Source organism: Nelumbo nucifera, chromosome 6 (genome assembly GCF_055504915.1).
Source record: "Nelumbo nucifera cultivar China Antique chromosome 6, China Antique-T2T, whole genome shotgun sequence".
Taxonomy (NCBI): Eukaryota; Viridiplantae; Streptophyta; class Magnoliopsida; order Proteales; family Nelumbonaceae; genus Nelumbo; species Nelumbo nucifera.
Window position 1 is genome coordinate 38,529,420 of NC_142654.1, and position 6,000 is coordinate 38,535,419.

Genomic DNA, 6,000 nt, shown 5'->3' on the forward strand with positions numbered 1-6,000 from the left:
TCAAATTGCTTTTTTGGATGATTGGAGCATCATAGATTAGTGGGAGGGGCCTATCTTGAATGGAAGACTCCTTTATAGTACCTTAGGGCTTCTGATATAATGGGTCAACACTTACCAATTAGAAAGATTTAATATAAAATGGGTATGAACCTTGTCTAGTAAAGGCAAAAGGGGAAGCTCATGATACATGGGTGGATTCATGATCCTTCATAGAAAGTGATGGGGTTATGCAACTGAAATAGTTGGACCCATGCACCTATATGATTTTCCATATTTTTAGAGGCATGAATAATGTCTCCTAAGATAGAGGGAAATCTTAGAGATGAACAAATGGAAATGGAACATAGAAAAAATCCATTTTACGGTACATAATATGAAATATTAATTAGGTCGTGAACTAATTACTCATTCCATTAATCAAAAATGACACACGGACCATTCGCTAAACTGCTAGATGATAACAAACTCAAGGGACCCAACTACATAGAATGGATCCATAACCTTAACCTAGTGTTCACATTTGAAAAATTACACAAAATTTCCAATGAAAAGGCACCAAAATGTCCTAGTGAAAGAGCTTCTGAGGCAAGAAAGAAGGAATATCAGGATTGGGAAGAAAAGAACTCTCTTGCCCATTATTACATTATCACCTCCCTAGACAACTATATCCAGAGACAGTTTAATAAAATAACATTTTGTAAAGAAATTCTAGATAGCTTGAAGGCCATGTATGAGGAGCAAAATTGTTCTCTAAGACAAAAGGTCCTCAAATTGTTGATGACCACTGGGATGTCTGAGAACTAACTAGTTCATAAATGAATTAGAGGATCTTGACTCCAAGTTAGATGATGATATGAAAACTGATGCTATATTGAACTCTTTGCCCACATCCTTCAGTTAGTTTGTCTTCAACTAAAACATGAACAATAAGTGTGGCAAACCAAAAAAGTAGAAAAGTGAAATCATCAGATGAGTGTCACTTTTGCAAAACGACCACACATTGGAAGAGGAATTGTCCTCAATTTTTGGAATCCTTCAAGAAAAAGAAAGAATGTATTTTCGAAACTCAAGTCATAGAGACCAACATGTTGGTTACTTCTGCCTCCTGGTGTATTGACTATTAAAAGTAGTCAACTAGCAAGATAGATGTATTTATTAATTGTAACACCCAAGGCATGCATGATCAAGACTATGAGAAGTAGTTGACTACCCTAGATATATGTGTCAATTAACTGTAATAGATGAGGCATGCAAAATGACTAGTTTAATAAGATATGCTAATTACCTAGTACAAATGTGTTGACCACTTAAATTGATTGAGTTCACAAGCTTATTAGCTGATTGATAAGGAGCAACTAGTCGACTAGGAGAGAAAAATATTCCTTCTTTTGTGTTGTAATCAACTATTAGATATCGTTTACCATGAAGAAATTTGACCATATTAAGGCTCCAACAGCTACTATTAATTTTAGAAAGCCTCCTAACATGTTGGGGGAAATTTGAATCATTTCCAAAAAAAAGGTAAAATCCCTCCAATGACTAGAAAATGGTTACTTACTCACAAATCCTCTATAAATAGAGAAGTTTAACTTGATTTAAAAAACAAGAAAGAAAGAGCCAAGTTTGAATTAAAGCTTGTGAAAAATAACATATGCATATCTGGTACATATTGTATATAGTTGTTGTTTAGAGAGAAAAAGCTAGAGATAAAGTCTTTTAGAGGAGATCCCTAAGCTTCATTAGTGTTAGAGGTTTTGTTGAAAGGCCTTTGAGTTATTTCTCACCCATGTGTTGGGATCTTCCTCCCTGAGTTAAGCCCGTAGTATGCATTCTTGCTATACATCAAGTAACCATTCTTGCAAATGGTTATTTAATTCCACACTTGGTGTCTCTATTTTCTTCTTCATGGTAGCATTCTTCTTTCTTAGAAAGTAACCAGTTCATCAAATAACTGCTCACTTTGCATTTCAAATTATTGGAAAATTTCACATGAATTTATCAACATTTTAGATCAACCGATGAAGTCATTCAGTACAAGTGCACACTTAAATTCAAACTGTTAGTACTCTTAATGATATTTTTATTATCAAAAACATAAGGATAACATGGGTGAGGCCCATGCATGAGTAGGTGCGCAACAATGACCCCGATGGGCTAGAATGGCAAGGTCCTTGATCAAAATAGTGGGAACCATAGGTACAATGTAGATAGATCAAGGCACAGATGGGCTAGATGGGCATAGTTGCGAGAAAAGCCAAGAACGGGGGATTCGAGCTTAGCCGAACCGAATATCTGGCTATTTAAGCTTGGCTTGCTCATAAACTATCAGGCTCGAGCTTGAGCTCGGGCTCGATTCGAATTAGAGACTCAAGCTCGAGCTCGGCTCGAGACAAAAGCTCAAAAGTTCGAGATCGGCTTGACTTGAGCTCAACTACCTTTGATTGCAAGTCTTCCTTAGTTGCTAAAGTACCGCGCTAAGGTCTCCCTAGTAGCTAAGGCGTTGAGCCAAGGTGTCCGTTAGCTGCTGAAGTGCTGAGCCGAGGTATCCCTTAGCTGCTGAAGTGCTGAGTTGAGGTTCCCCTAGCAGCTGAGGTCTCCCTTAGTTGCCATGGTGCCAAGCTGAGGTCACTCTTAGTGGCTGAGGTGCCAAGCCGAGGTGCCGAGTTGAGGTGACATAGGCTCGCGAGCCTCACGAGTCGAGCTTTATTATCGAGTTTGGCTCAAAACTCATTTAGACCGAGCAGAGCGAAGCTCGAACAACTCGTATGCAACTCAGCTCGTGGCCACCCCTATCCATGAATAAGAATTGGACCAACATGTGAGGTTAGGATTGGGAGGATTTTAGTGAGGAGTTAGATCATTTTTGTTGGGAATCTCTGTGAAGAGAATCTTGCAAGAAGGCTTGATAAAAAGTGGGTCTCGTTGAGCCTTAATACGAGGGTTGTTTGCCCACCGAAAGCTACTAGAACGTGGAAAAAAGAATTTGGAGTTTGTGAAAACTTTAGTGAAAGGTTCTATTAGAGTATTAGAGATACGCTATCTCCCCATGTATTTCAGTTAGGATAAAAGTCCATCCTTAGGATAACAATTATCCTTAGAACTTATCCTTAGAACTTTATGATAATTGTTATCCTAATGAGATGTACTCTTAGGATAGTCATTATCCTAAGAGATGAATACTACTGTTTGTTATCTTTGTTGGACTCTACCTAAGATAGAGTTTCCATCTTTGTAAACCTCTTCTTATTATAAATACAGATCAAGGCCGATGGCCTCTTCATTGCGCCCGATTATTCTTAAAGCTGTCTTGTTTTTAACTTGGTATCAGAGCCTTTTTCGATTCCATGGCTTCCAGCGGTTTCAGCTCTGAGTCTCAGCACTCAACAGGTGCGTCTGCCTCCAGCAACACAATAGGTTCAAATTCAACCCAGCATAGTGGGGTACACTATCTTCCCATCATGCTTAGCAATGACAATTACCCGCTCTGGAAGGCACAGTTGCTGCCGATCCTCTACATAAATAAATTGATGGGGTATGCAGATGGATCAATTGCTGCTGCACCACCACAGTATGTACCGGATCCGATCGATGGTAATTAGATGGTTCTCATTCCAGCACATTCAAAATGGTTTGAGAAAGATCAACTAGTTTTTTTCTTGGATTATTGCATCGCTCACAGAGAACATGTTCACTCAAGTTGTAGGACATCGATCATCCCATGATGTTTGGAATGTTAGATAGTGTATTCCCTTAGCTCCAATCAGATTGATGCACATATCCATTTATTGTAAATGAACAAAAGTACATAATTGATTCATGTTATATCTGGTGTGTTTCTGTGTAATTACCCTTAAATTGGACACTTATGAGACTCGTGTTAGTTTAGAATGTTTACAGCCATTGGATAGACCTAGGGAGGTTTATCCTGCTAAGGCTGACACTAATGTGCTGCCAAGTCGGTTGGGGTAGCTTGTCTCATCTGCCAGGGTTAGACCCGAAGCACATGTAGTGTGTGTTTATTTGAAACAGTAAATCTGGATCATTTTCCAGTTATACCCTAGACTTTGGAGACGAGTGGGCAAAACTGAAAAATTACACCTAACCCCTAGACTTGATTATTGTATTGCAATAGGTGTTGGATTGGGCTGTTTTTGATATACCAATCAATAAGATCCTTAGCGGGGGTCAAAACCTGGGTATGTTGGGACAGTATGAGAATTTACTCGAGTGGGTGATCATAGTGACAAGATCAACCTCTTTGTTAGACAAAGTGAATGGTCGGAGACAACACTCTCTCTGATCGAAACCTAAATTGCCAGCAGTTGATTTCAAATTTGTTTGAGATTTGTTTTGCAATATATATATATATTATGATTTATGAAAAATGTTTGCAAAAGGTTTTAATTCTTGGGATTCATCCACAGAGAGTGCGACACTGTACCTCGCAGCCTAGGGAGATGTCCTCTTTTATTAAACAGTGTTTGATCATTAAGGGTTGAGAAGTTTAGTGTAAGACCATTTAGGGCTTTTATACTTAATGGGCTAATCTCACTTAAGACCATTGTCCTTGGGCCTTCATAAGAGGGCTGGACTCAAGGACCATTTAGTGTAAATGTTGGGCCTATTAAGAGCACATACTAATGGACTTAGAGTTTTACTATGCTTAGTAGTGAATTTGTTATAGAAGATAGGATGAACCCATATGGCTTTTGTGAGGTCAATGTTAGGGTCCCACGCCATACAAAAAGAGCCAAGTTAGCCAACAATTGACCAGGGACGTGAGCCATTTACTTAATGGGCCTAGGGCCCAAAGATTAATTGGATTAACCATCATGGGCGAATTTGGGTATGGATCAACAGATAAGGATAAGAGGATAAGTCTTATCCACTTAAAGAGTCTAGATCCAAATAAAGATTTGGGTTAGGAAACTCCTAATTAGATTAGAAGATTAGCTCTTTAAGATCTATATAAATAGAGGAGGGTGAATTACTCCAAGTTTACACACAACTCTCAGTTCTCTCTCCTTCTGCTCTTGATGCCCTAACCCTAATTCGACCTCCATTCTTGGATTGATAGAGATCAGTTTAGATTCTGATTTTTGCAAGAAAAATCAAATTAAATTCATGCCCACCATCGCTTGTTTGATCCTTGCTGAAGGACTACATTGTTGAACTTGCTTCATCTCAAGCTGCGCCATTTTCAGTGGAGACGGGTTTTGGTACCCTCTTTGGGCGTGAACACCTATGTTGGGAGGTACACGTGTGGATTCCATATCAGGTATTGCTCTTCATTCTTTTGGTTTCAGATCTGGTCTGGTTTGTTTCAAGAACTACCCTTGAAAAATGCAATTTTTCTAAAACTAGGAATCCGATTCCCGGAAGGGAAAAAAGAAATTTTTGAAATTTTGCTCAGCCACCCTACATGGTTTGGCCATCCATATGATGGATCTCCCTTTCCTTCATGGGATGCCTTCGCTAAGTCTTTTGACAACTATTCACGCTCTAGGTTGCTTTAGTACGGGAGACAACTTTAGAGTCTCAAGAAAGGAGGTATGTTTATTTCTGAATATGTTTGGAAAGAAAAAATCCATAGATAATAGCCTTGCAGCTGTTGTAGAACCCATTAAGATGAGTGACTTAATTCTTTATATACTAACTGGATTAGGAACAAAATATGAATCTGTTGTGACTACTGTTACTAATAGGTCCGATATAGAGGACCTTGATATTGATGATGTTTTAGGCATTCTTCTTGGCCATGAGGGCTGGCTAGAGTAGAATGCTACTCCAGTTGATACCACACCCCTACAACTAATTTTACTAATTTCAAAAACAAGAGTTAGAACAACAATCAATACACTACTCCTGGGAACACCCATGGGAGAGGCAGGGGGCGCGGTTCTTCAGACAACCGCACAAATAATGGTGGTAGAGGACATGGTAGTCAAATTGTTTGTCAACTGTGCAACAAACTGGGACTTGGAGTTGTAAAATGTTGCC